This window comes from Ricinus communis, chromosome 3, assembly GCF_019578655.1.
Source record: "Ricinus communis isolate WT05 ecotype wild-type chromosome 3, ASM1957865v1, whole genome shotgun sequence".
Classification (NCBI taxonomy): domain Eukaryota; kingdom Viridiplantae; phylum Streptophyta; class Magnoliopsida; order Malpighiales; family Euphorbiaceae; genus Ricinus; species Ricinus communis.
In genome coordinates, this window is record NC_063258.1 from 3,808,969 (window position 1) to 3,822,739 (window position 13,771).

The 13,771-nt window shown below is 38.6% G+C and overlaps 1 non-coding gene across 1 annotated transcript; it reads right to left on the reverse strand.

Moving 5' to 3' along the window:
• Positions 1-343: 343 nt before the first annotated feature.
• LOC112534867 lies at positions 344-449 on the reverse strand. Its single transcript, XR_003079104.2, has one exon. It is a non-coding gene; the product is annotated as a small nucleolar RNA R71 (small nucleolar RNA).
• Between the last annotated feature and the right edge of the window lie 13,322 nt (positions 450-13,771).

Sequence of the window (13,771 nt, forward strand, 5' to 3'; positions counted from 1 at the left end):
CCCTCTCTAGCAGGGACGCAAACTGGGATAGTGAGGCCTCCCGTGGCAGCCAATAATTTTGAAATAAAGCCGAATGTGATCCAAATAATCTAGAATACGATGCAATTTGGAGGATTGGCGAGCGAGGATCCGAACAGGCATATCGCCAACTTCTTGGAGATATGTGATACCTTTAAGTTTAGTGGAACAACCGATGATGCCATACGGTTAAGGTTGTTTCCTTTTTCTTTAAAGGATAGAGTGAAAAGATGGTTGCAGTCCTTGCCACCAAAAATGATCACTACCTGGACTTCTTTGGCTGAAAATTTTTTGAATAAGTATTTTCCTCCTGCTAAGACTACTCAAATGCGAAATAACATATCTTCTTTTATGCAGGGTGAAGGAGAATCGATGTATGAAGCCTGGGAGAGCTTCAAGGACTTGTTAAGGTGTTGCCTACACCATGGTCTTCCTCTCTAGATGCAAGTGCAGACATTCTATATTGGCATGAATACGGCCACTAGACAAATGGTAGATGCAGCTGCAGGGGGAGCTATCAATAGCAAAACACCTGAGCAAGCCCATGATTTGATAGAAGAGATGGCCACCAACACTTATCAGTGGCAAACTACATGGGCTAGAGGTCCAAAGCCCGTTGTATATCGGGTTAAGGCAGATCCTACAGCAGCCTTGGCGGCACAAGTAGAGCTACTTTCTAAAAAGATAGAACAACTTGGATCTTGCGGTCCAAGCATTTCGACTGGATGTGAATTCTGTGGTGGACCGCATTACAGCGCCAATTGTGATGCGGGAGGTATGTTTACATCTTCTATGCCTACTAATGTTTCTAACGTTGAGCATGTTGATTATGTAGGTAGATAGCAGAATGATCCCTACAGCAGTACATACAACCAAGGGTGGAGGAATCATCCTAATTTTGGATGGAGAAATTCCAATAACCAAGGTCCACCAGGATATCAGAGGTTGCATCAGCAGCAACCTATGCATTATGTTCCCCATCAACCAGGAGATAGTCAAGAGAAGAAGCCTAGCTTGGAAGAGTTGATGACGAAGTTCATTGCAACTTTAGAGAACAGATTTCAATAAACGGACAATGCCATTCGGAATCAACAAGCTTCAATTCAGAACTTGGAAAATCAAATTGGGCAGTCGTCTAGGATGATAGCTGAGAGGCAACCGGGCACGCTTCCAAGTAACACAGAGTCTAATCTAAGGGAGCATGCCAAAGCAATTACTTTGAGATCAGGTAAGGAACTTCCTAGTCTATCTATGCCTTCTACTAATGATGATTCTGATGTGTAGGTGGATGAGTCGAAAAAGGAAGACAAGCTTGAGGAGAAAGAAAAGAAAGTAGTTGAAGAGAAGGAGGATTCGAAGAAGATCCCCTTGAGGCCATAACAACCTCCCATTCCATATCCTGCAAAACTCAAACAGGATAAAGTTGATCAGCAATTCGGTAAGTTTTTAGATCTTTTTAAACAATTACGGATTAACTTGTCTTTTGTTGAAGCTATTTCGCAGATGCTAAAGTATGTGAAGTTTTTAAAGGAAATTCTAAGCAACAAGAGGAAGTTAGAGGATTTGGGATTGGTGACCTTGAATTTAGAATGCTCAGCAGTGTTTTAGAGCAAGATTTCAGTCAAACAACGTGACCCAGGGAGTTTTACTATACCTTGTTTGATTGGGGATAAATTGAAATTGCCGACATTAGCTGATTTGGGAGCTAGCATCAATTTGATGCCTAGCTCATTGTTTAAGAAGTTAGGACTAACCACTTCTAAGCTAACTCCTACTAGGATGAGTATACAACTAGCAGACAGAACTGTTAAGTACCCGGAAGGGATTATAGAGGATGTGCTAGTTAAAGTTGACAAATTTATATTTCCTGTGGATTTTATTATCATGGATATGGATGGTGAGAGTGATGTTCCATTGATCCTAGGTAGACCATTTTTAACTACATCTAGAGCTTTGATAGATGGTAGTAGCAGAAGGCTGGAACTTAAGGTAGATGATGAGAGCATTACGTTTAATTTGACTAAATTCTTGAGACACCCATATGAGCACAATGGTACTGTGTGTTCGATTGATGTTATTAATGATATTGTGGAGTCTCAATTACAGGAAATGTTGATTGATGATCCTTTGCAAGTGGCAATGCAAGAAAATGAGGATAATTTATCCAATGAACAAGTGTTGGAGTAGCTAGAGCACTTATTAGTTGCTGATTTTAATGATGAAAAGACTGATGGTTTTGTTGATCTTGACAGGTCAAGAAGTTGAAGCCTTCTTTGGAGGAGCCGCTCGTTCTTGAGTTAAAAGAGTTGTCAGTGCACTTAATGTATGCCTACTTAGATGAAACAAAGCGCTTACCGGTCATTATTTATGCTCATCTCACACCTAAAGAGAGGGATATGGTGCTATGTATTTTGAGAAGGTATGCAAAGGCATTTGTGTATAAGACAGCTGACATACTAAGGATAAACCCGAGTTACTACCTTCATAAGATTTTGATGGAGGATGAGTTCAAACCAGTGGTGCAGCCCCAAAGACGGTTGAACCCTCATATTAAGGAGGTGGTTAAAAAGGAGGTAACTAAACTTCTTGATGCATGTTTAATTTATCCTATTTCTGACAGTTCTTGGATGAGTCCTGTGCAGGTGGTTCCTAAGAAAGGGGGCATGACTGTGGTGAAAAACGAAAAGGAGGAGCTGATTCCTACACGAACAGTAACGGGCTTTCGGGTTTGCATTGACTATCGACACTTGAATGACGCAACCCGAAAGGACCACTTTCCCTTTCCTTTTATTGATCAAATTCTTGAGAGGCTTTCAGGTCATATGTATTATTGTTTCCTTGACGGTCTTTCTGGTTACTTTCAGATTCCCATAGCACTAGAAAACTAAGAGAAGACGACATTCACTTATCCTTATGGCACTTTTGCCTATAGAAGGATACCGTTTGGCTTGTGTAATGCGCTTGCCACCTTTCAGCGGTGTATGATGGCTATTTTCCACGACATAATAGAGGAGTCGATGGAGGTCTTCATGGATGACTTTTCTATATTCGGTAACTCTTTTTCCCATTATTTGCATAATTTGAAAAGGATGTTAGCTAGGTGTGTTGAAGTTAACCTTGTGTTGAATTGGGAAAAATGTCATTTTATGGTCCAAGAGGGTATAGTGTTAGGACATAAATTGTCACATGCAGGGATGGAAGTAGATAGAGCTAAAGTGGAAGTTATAAGTAAGCTACCTCCCCCTAATTCGGTTAGGGATGTTAGAAGTTTCTTAGGGCATGCAGGGTTTTATAGAGGGTTCATTAAGGACTTTTCTAAGATTGCTAGACCTTTAACTCAATTGCTAGTAAAAGATGTGCCTTTTGTATTTGATGATGATTGTTTAGCAGCTTTTGAGTTATTAAAGGAAAAACTAACCACGGCTCCCATCATGGTTTCTCCTGATTGGGAGTTGCCCTTTGAGCTTATGTGCGATGCTAGTGATTTTGCAGTTGAAGCTATTTTAGGCCAGCGCAGGGAGAAGAAGTTTCAACCTATTTACTACGCTAGCAAGACGCTTACGGATGCCCAAGAACACTATACCACCACAGAGAAGGAGCTCCTGGCTGTCGTGTTCGCCTTTGATAAATTCTGTTCTTACCTTGTGCTGTCAAAGACAATGGTTTACACAGATCATTCTGCTTTAAGGTATTTATTTTCAAAGCATGATTCTAAGCCTAGATTGATTCGTTGAGTTCTTTTATTGCAGGAATTTGACTTGGAAATTAAGGACAAACGAGGAGTTGAAAATCTTACAACAGACCATCTTTCTCAATTGGAAAACCCGCACTTGGAGGAGCTTAATGAGCAAGCGATCGATGACTTCTTTCCGGATGAGCACTTATGCTCAATGCAGGTAACTAATGCTATTCCTTGGTTTTCTGATTATGCTAATTATTTGGCTGCAAGGGTACTTCCAAAGGGTATGACGAACCAACAAAAGAAGAAATTCTTTGTTGACTTGATGTACTACATTTGGGACGACCCCTTCTTGTTTAGGATTTGTGCAAATCAAATTATCAGAAGGTGTGTATATGGGGAGGAGGTCATTCAAATTCTCAAGCATTGTCATGAGGGATCGGTTGGTGGACACCAAGCCACAAACCATACGACCATGAAGGTTTTGGATGCTGGTTTTTATTGGCCGACTATCTTCCAGGATGCACGAGCATATGTCCAGGTTTGTGATGCATGCCAACGGTCAGGTAACATTTCTGCCTAAGATGAAATGCCTCAACATAGTATACCAGTGTTGGAAATTTTTGATGTTTGAGGCATTGACTTTATGGGTTCTTTTCCTTCTTCGTATGGATGCAAGTATATATTGGTTACTGTTGAATATTTTTCTAAATGGCTTGAGGCACAAGCCTTGCCTACTAATGATGTTAGGGTAGTTGTGAGATTCCTTAAGAAACTATTCTTTAGGTTTGGAACACCTCGAGCATTAATTAGTGATAGGGGAACCTATTTCTGTAATTCTCAACTTAAGAAAGTGCTTAAAAGATATGGAGTATCTCAACGATTCTCCACGGGTTATCACCCACAAACGAGTGGGCAAGTAGAGGTTACTAATAGGGGGCTTAAGCGCATTTTAGAGAAGACTGTAGGAGCCAGTAGGAAAGATTGGGCTACAAAGCTAGATGATGCTTTATGGGCATTTAGAACTGCTTATAGGACTTCTACAGGGTTCACTCCCTTTAGGCTTGTGTATGGGAAAGGTTGCCATTTACCTGTTGAGCTAGAACATAAAGCGTTATGGGCACTTAAATCTTGTAACTTTGATTTAGATAGCGCAGGTAGACAGAGGCAGTGGCAACTAAATGAACTAGAGGAGTGGTGTCAACAAGCTTATAAAAATTCAATAATCTATAAGGCGAAGACCAAACAGTGGCATGACAAGCGATTGAAAGGTCTGAAGGAGTTTAGCGTAGGAGATAGTGTGTCGTTATTTAACTCTCGTCTCCATTTATTTCCAAGAAAGCTCAAGAGTTGTTGGTCGGGGCCATTTACAGTGAAGCAAGTCTTCCCTTATGGTGCGGTTGAATTGCATCATCCGGAAAAGGAAAATTTCAAGGTTAATGGGCAGAGGTTGAAGCATTATCTTGGAGGGTCACTATATATGGAGGAGTGTGTGAATTTGGCGCTCCATTTCTGATTCGAAAAGGATTGAAGTCCATCTTATGACTTTAAAGAAGCTTGTTTCTTTTAATTTTGTTTTAATTCTTTAGTTTTTTCATTTTTGGTATTGATTTTGGTTTGAATTATGTGTGAACTTAGTTTGATTAGGTTTTACAGTTTGTTTTTGTTAAGTTTTATGTATGTTGAGTGTATGAGTTGAGGACTTATTGGTTGTGCAGGTGAGAAAGATTGAGAAAGTGCTAAAAATCTCAAGTTTTGCAGTTTCTAGAGCTCAACACGGGCGTGTCCAAGGCCGTGTTGGTAACACGACCAGTTATGCTAACCGTGTTAATCAATACGGACCGTGTTCTATTTGCAGAAAAACAAATTTTAAAGGGACAAGTTCACAGAAGGTGACACGGCCAGTTATGCTGGATCGTGTTGGCAACACACTCCCGTGTTGTTTCAACACGGACCATGTTCAATTTGCAGAAAATTAAATTAAAGATGGACACGTCCACAAAAGGTAACACGAGCATTTATGCCAGACCGTGTTGGCAACACGATGTCACAACCGAATTTATTTATTTATTTTTAATTAATAATTAATATTTATTAGCATGTCATTAAACATGTCATTTGCATCATAATTATATATGACCTATTTTATTATATTATGTGGTAGATAAATAAATTATTTAGTTACATATTGATTTAATTGAAAAGTAATGATTTTGGACTAAATTGGAAAGTTAGAAAGAAAGGGGATTAAATTGTAAAATTTCCTATGTTTACACCAATTTACCACCTCTTCATTTCTTCATTTCTACATATACTTTCTATTGCCTCTTCTTCTTTGTCTCTCTCATTCTTCTCCTTTTCTTCTTTAAACCTTGATTTCTTAATCAAACTCTACAAACTTTTAGTAATTGAGAATCTATTTCTTCTTGTAAATTTGAAAGATTTGTGCTTTCATAATCAAGGGAAACAAAGGTGAGTACTTTTAATTTCTTTGTTTTGCTGTAAATTAGGATTCATGATATGAAATTATTGATGATTATGTGTTTTGGAATTATTTTAGTCAAGAGTGAACATGCTATTATTTGTGATCTTGAAGCTGAAATTTCTGGGCAGAATTTTTCACCTCTGATTTCGTGACCTTAGAGGCTTAATCTCGAAAATTTCTAAAAATAAAAGTTATAGGTATATGTTTCAGGAATATTTCTGTAAAATGGTTTTGCAGAACATTGAGTGAGTATGAACTTATAAGGTGTCGAATTGTTGCTGCTCTGTTTGTGGTTCAGCAGGTGACCTGGTTTTTGTGCTAACATTTTGAGGCATTTAGAGGCTGAACCAAACAAAGAGTTAAGCATAAAAGTTGTTCATTTATGTATCTAGTATTTGTCTGTAAAATTTCATAATTTTTGGTTGAGTATAACGTGAGATATATTGAACTTAATATGGCATGCTCGAAACTGTTTTAAGCAAAAATTGGACTTAGGATTCAGAAATTTGTTACTAATTATGTGTTTCACAACTTGAGCTAGAGAAGTCTAAATTGAGTAAAATTAGTGTCTATAGAAACTTTAGGATGTTAAGTTTATATCTGCAGAGTTTCATCAGAAAATTTATTCATTTGGCTGGTCATTTAATAGGAAAATATTTAATGTTCTGTTTAAAAGGAAATTAGAGCAGCTGTATTGAAAATACCATAACTATTTTTATACCAATGATTTTGAAGTGATTCTTTCTGCTATGGTTTCTATAAAAATGGAAGTATAATTCTGAAGAAGATGAGATTTTTATTAATTGTACATAAGTTTTAGTGTAATTTCTAAGTCAGTACCTACAAGCTGCCTTCATCAACAAATATGTTGATTTATTGTCATTCATCTCATGCATCATATTAACATCAAGAATATATGTTATTTTATTGAAATATGATGTTTTATGGATATTAAATATATGTATATTTATGCCTTGTGATTGAATTATATTTGTATTGAACATGTGAATAGGTTCATCCAAAGGCAAGGAAGTGGTAAGAGAAAAAGAATAGGATTACTTTGTTACCCTATAAATTTTGGTAAGTATTTAATAGACTAAACTTTATGTATATTGAGTAGGAACTGTTGTTTGATTACTTGATAATCTCTTGGTTGAGTGAGTTAATATTGATTATATTTTTGGCCTGTTGTAAAGTGAATCGATTGTGATGTATTGTGAAGTGAATTGATTGTGATTAAGGATTGATGACTCTTGAATGGATATTTTATGATCGGAAAAGCTGAGTTGGGCGGATAGCTACTCGAGTATGTGAGATGGCAAGACTGAACCGGGCGGATAGTCTTGTCAAGTGGTCACTAAAATTTGAAAATGTGAGGAAGTGTGAGGATGAGTCATCTAATCCTAATTTGATAGAAATAATATGGAATTGAATAATTTGACTTGGTTGAGTTTGAGATTATTTGCATTATGTGAGATGAAATTATTTGTTTTTGAGAATAATTGAAATGGTTGATTTTGTGATTGTCAGTTAAGTGTTGGTATAATTTTCTGTATTTGATAAAGACTTGATATTTCTAGCCTAATATACTATAGTTTAGTAAATTAAATGCTTATTGAGTCACTAGCTCATTCCTTAGCAATTTTTTCCAGGTTAGTGCAGTTGTAGATAGCCTTAGTTTTGCATTACTCTCTTTGCATCAGTCAATATTATCAGGTGGGCCAGAGGAGTTATCTCAAGCATTGGGGCATTTTAGGTACTTGTGTGAATTAAACTAATGTATAAATATTCCTTATGTATATTAAGTATGTTACGCCACTTAAATTGTATAAATGTATATTGTAACTAAGTAATAAATTATGTTTATAAAGTTAATTATATATATATTGCTATACAATTGGATGTTTAAGTTGGGGTGCTACACATGGCCCCGTGTTGCCTCAACACGGGCATTTTTATCAAACTGGTAAGTTAGCACATTTAAGTCCATTCAACACGGCCCGATATCCAGACCGTGTTCAACAACACAACGTGTTCCGGTCATTGTCTATATAAACGAATTGATTTCTCAAGGGCCAAATTTTGGCCAATTCTCTAAACTTTCTCTCTTCTCTTTTATACTCATTTTGAATGTTTTGGATAGTGCATATTTCAAGTAAATACCCTCCATCTTCATCTTCCATTCTTTGTTTTTGATTTTGGTTTTAGTTCAAATTTGTATTTTTGTGTGTCTGAATGTTTTTGTGTTTGTGTGATTTTGGTTTTGAATTTTGTTTTTTATTTAGTGCATTCGTTTACATTCATGTTTGTTGGTTTGCCTTGTGATGGATTATGACGAATTCAGACTACATATGGATGAATTGAGAATTTAATTGGTTAGCACCATGGTTGGCAGTGTTGTGGATTGAATTTTCTTTGCAGGGCATTGAATGGTTTAACTTTATCGAGTTAAATCATTCGGTTTGTCCATTTTATGCCGTTATGCTGCCAGAATTTCGTTGATCCTTAGCACTAAAAATTTCTTTTTCAGGTACCATGTCCACTAGACGAAGATCAGGAGTTTACAAGAGGAGGCAGACCAATGGTTCCTCTTCCTCTCGATCCTTATGTGCTGCACCGACTAGTTCCGGCCTAGTTAGACCACCGCAGCGCCATAGATTCCTACTTTTCCATGGGCAGCCCACCTTTGAGCAGAGATACCAGTCGATGAGACACAAAGATTTAGAAAAGGGGCGTAGCATAGACTGGCCAGCACTAGAGACCGTCGGACTTGCAACTGCAATCCGCTGATACCTTGAGACGCCCTCGTTTCAACGTTTCTTTGAGATAGTTGAGCCGACATATAGGGAGTTGACTGTGGAGTTTGCTAGCACTTTCTTTCTACAGAGCCAATTGCGGGACTTTCAGCAGCCGGATGCTATTAGTTTCAGACTAGCAGAGCGGACTTTCACGATGAGTGTACATCAGTTTGGAGTACACTTGGGTTTATGGACTGAGGAGGATGTAGTTGGGGAGGTATATAGTGGCTGTATACACACGCCTGGTATGGCTTTTCCGCAGATGTGGGCTGAGATTTCTGATGACGCTGAGGGGTACAGTGCCAGCCAGTCCAAGGCGTCTAACTTGCCTGAGGGACTGTGGTACTTGTATGCATTGCTGACTAGGACCATCACTGGCAGGGGAGACAGAGGTGGTGTAGTGACCCAGACGGACCTATTTATACTTTACAGCATGCACCAGCGCCAATCAGTCGACATGAGATACTTGTTGGCCAGACAGATCAGTGCCTTCTGCAACAACTCAAAGAAGGTATTTTTCTGTTTTGGGACTTACATTACTCGGCTCGCTAGGAGCTTAGGGGTTTTGGAGGAGGCAGTACCACATTTGACAGAGCTGGGGGTGATGGAGACTTTAGGACTTCCCCAGTTGGTTAGTATGGGGATGGTGACTCGTAGGTAGGGTTCGCTAGGACCAGAGTATAGACTGAGGAGTGCTCTCTTGGCAGCACACGGAGAGGAGCGACCTGCCCTACGAGCCCCTGGTACACAAGATGTTCCACCTCCTTCTTCTGATATTCTAAAGTCTTCCTCCAGACCGTCTACTTCAGCTGTTTTAAGAGTCTCTCCTATTGAGTTTAGAGAGCTGCAGCTTAGAGTGCAGAGGTTGGCAGAGGAGCAGCAACAGCACTTCATTCGAGTAGAAGCTTTTCAGCAGGACCTTTTACAGCGTGAGGCTGAGTTTCAGAGCCAAATGATGGCTCAGTTTGAGAGGCAGATGGCTATGCTTCAGGCCCTGATTAAGCATGAAGGTAGGTTAGAGGCCTCTATGGCCACTGATATTTTTGATGATATTTTTGCTACAGATTATGCCCCTGCCAGTCCACGGAGCCGGGTTTCAGTACAAAGCCATTTTGACATCCCTCTAGTGGATGATCCAGTTGAACTTTCTTCTCCGACTGAGCATCCTTCACCAGAGCAGCCTGATGAGCCTCCTACCGACGTTGTTCCTGCTGACCCACCAGCTCCTACAGGTGACACTACTTCCGACCCTCAGCGAGTATCCACTCCTCCACCACAGACTAGCCAGCGCCCTGATATCCTTGATGATGCACCTCTTTTCTCTCCGGAGCCATAGTCAGGGCATTATTAGTTTTTTTTCCTTCCTTTTTCATTTCTTATATTATTTTTTTGTACACTGGGGATAGTGTGTTCTTCAAGTGTGGGGTGGGTGATAGTTATATACACTTATTTTCTTGTATTTTGTTTATCTTTTAGCTTTATTTATCTTGTGTGTTTTTTATTTTGTTTTTATTGTTCTTGTATATAAAATTTGGATCCTTTTCTAGTGTATATATCGCATTTCATTTATTCCATCTCAGTTATTTGTTTATTCTTTGTGCAATTTTTTAAAATTTTGAAATTTTTTCACTTTGTTTCGATGCTCTTACTGTTGACTTGCTTTTGAAATCTTGTTTATGTCCATGTGATTGGATAAAATCGATAGTGTTGAGTCTTGCGAAAGAATATAAGTTATTTAGTTTGAGTTTTGCACTAAGTTGTTTTAGTTTATTTAATTCTGTTTTGATGATTTTTGTTTGGAACCTACTCAAAAAGCACACTTGTGAGAAATTGAGCCTCAATTGTAAACATACATTTTATATGCTTTTATTTATTTCTTGTTGAGAGTGCCAATTACTGTCTTTACTTTTAGAACTTGCTTGATAATGCTTATGAGGGCCACAAAGAGAGTTTAACACTTTGGTATGATAGAGGCACTAAGGTTTTTCATTCTAGCCAAATAGCCTTCATTCGTTCATTGATTCAGTAGTTAACCCCTTCTTTCATCATTTCTATCATATTTTATTATCACTTAGTTTTATTCTGCTTTGGGTTATGATTTTGCATATGAGTTGTTTTTATTGGAAATTTTTATTTTGGAAATAGCGTTGGAAACTTGTAGTAGCTTCCATCAATCCAAAAGAAATTCACTCTATTATGTGAATGTTTCTTCCCTTATATATATAAAAAAATAATAAGAAGAATAAAAGGGAAGGGTGATGAAAAGAAAGAAAGTAAGTGAGCTAATTATTTAATTGCTTTTGGGAGTTTACATTTGGACTTGATTCCTATTTCCCACCTTGGACTACTATTTATTGTTTATCCCTTGTGATTATTGTGGCTTGTGTGCAGGTCATTTATCTCATTGCAGAATACCATAGGTTCAACTTTTACCAAATTTACCTACCCCTACCTAATCCCCATTACAACCCTTATAAAGACCTCTTGACATGGTTGTTGACTCTCCATAAGCATTAGGAGTAGGATTTAAGAGCAAGCACATAGTAAGTAAGGCAGTATTTGATGCATTGAGCGATTAAACACTACCCTTTAAACACTTTGAGTGATTTAGAGTGAATCTTGTGATGAGTTGGTTCTGAATAATTTTGTTGAGATAATATTTTATGAATCATTAACATCTTGGTTGTGATACTTGAATTGATTGCTTCGTTTCTTTTTGCTTGACTTATGCTTGTTAAGGATATGTGCATGAGCTCTCTAGCTTGTTTATCAGTTTAAGTATTGTTCCTTAGTGGTTTATTTTCCTTATTTTACTTTTAATTGCTTGAGGACAAGCAATGAGCTAAGTGTGGGGTGATTTGGTGTGCGTAGAATACACATATCTAAATGAGGTTTTTAAGGCTGATTTTATGTACATTTAGATGTGAATTGGTCCCAACACTCACTCTATGCGTCTGTTTATGTGCATTAGGTCCAAAAGAAGTCAAAGAGTGATAAAGGGAAGAATTGGAGCAGAATTGGACGTCAAAGTTACCGAAACAAGTCAAGTTCGCGCATGAGGAAGTTGAACACGACCATGTTGGTTTTAACACTGGTCGTGTTCCCAACACGTTCTGAAGATCAAGCCGTGTTCCCAACACGGGCACCAAAACGGGCCGTGTTGGGTGCATTCGACAATAGAAAAAAGAAGCGTTAAAGAGCATGACCATAAAGACAAGGCTAAGTAGCATGATGCAATGAAGGACGAGATGCAGTCATTGCAAGAAAATGGAACATGAGCTGGTGGAGCTTCCTAAGGGCCGAAAGACATTGAGGAGCAAATGGGTGTTCAAGCTAAAGAGAGATGGAAATGGAGAGCTTATGAAGTACAAAGCCCGATTGGTAGTGAAGGGTTTTGGGCAAAAGCAAGGTATCGACTTTGAAGAGATTTTCTCACCAGTGGTGAAGATGACTTCCATCCGTACAGTGTTAGGTCTAGTAGCTGGTTTGGACCTTGAGCTTGAACAACTTAACATGAAAATTGCATTCCTTCATGGTGGCTTGGAGGAAGAGATCTATATGGTGCAACCGGAGGGATTTGAAGTAAAAGGAAAAGAGAACATGGTCTGCAAATTGAAGAAGAGTCGTACAAGAAGTTTGACTCTTTCATGATGAGTCATGAGTACCAGAGAACCAAGGCAGATCCATGTGTTTACTTCAAAAGACTTGCAAATGAAAAATTCCTAATCCTTTTACTTTATGTTGATGATATGTTGATTGCAGTACAAGATGCTCAGATGATAGCCATGTTGAAGAAGGAGATGTCCAAGTCATTTGACATGAAGGACATGGGCCAACCGCGCTAGATATTGGGCATGCAGATTACCCGTGACAGAAAAGCTAAGAGATTTTAGTTGTCACAAGAGAAGTACATTGAAAGGGTGCTTGAGAGATTCAACATGAAATGAGCAAAGGAAGTAAACTGTCCACTTCCTAGCCATTTGAAATTGAGCAAGAAACTGTGTCCATCTATAGAGAAAGAAAAGGATGAAAGGTCAAGTATGCCATACTCCTCAGCAGTAAGGAGTTTGATGTATGCGATAGTTTGCACCATGTCAGATATAGCTCATGCAGTTGATGTGGCAAGTAGATTTCTCTCTAATCCCAGAAAATAACATTGGGAAGCAGTGAAGTGGATCCTTAGATACCTAAGAGGCACTTCCAAGTTGTGTTTGAGTTTTGGAAAATGTGAATCTATGCTAGAAGGCTACACAGATGCTGATATGGCTAGTGATCTGGATCACAAAAAGTCTATTTCGGGTTATGTGTTTACTTTTGCAGGGGGAGCCATGTCGTGGCAATTCAAACTGCAGAAATGTGTGGCTTTGTCGACTATAGAAGCAGAATACATTGCAGCAACTGAAGCTGGCAAGGAGCTATTGTGGTTGACTAGATTGCTCATGGAGTTTGGTATGCAACAGGAAGAGGCAGTTGTTTTCTGTGATAGCCAGAGTATCATAGACTTGAGCAAGAATGCTAGGTATCATTCTAGAACTAAGCACATTGATGTGAGATTTCATTGGTTGAGAGATGCTATAGAGTACCAACAGATGAAGCTGAAGAAAATTCACACTGATAAGAATCCGTCAGACATGTTGATGAAGATAGTTCCGAGAAATAAGATTGAGCTTTATTTCCGGCTTGTCGGCATGGATACCAAGTGATGACTTGAAGATCGGCGTGCCTCTCTCCATGGGTTGGAGGGGGAGACTTTTGGTGTTGGGCCAAGTTGGGTCCAGCCTAGAAATCACA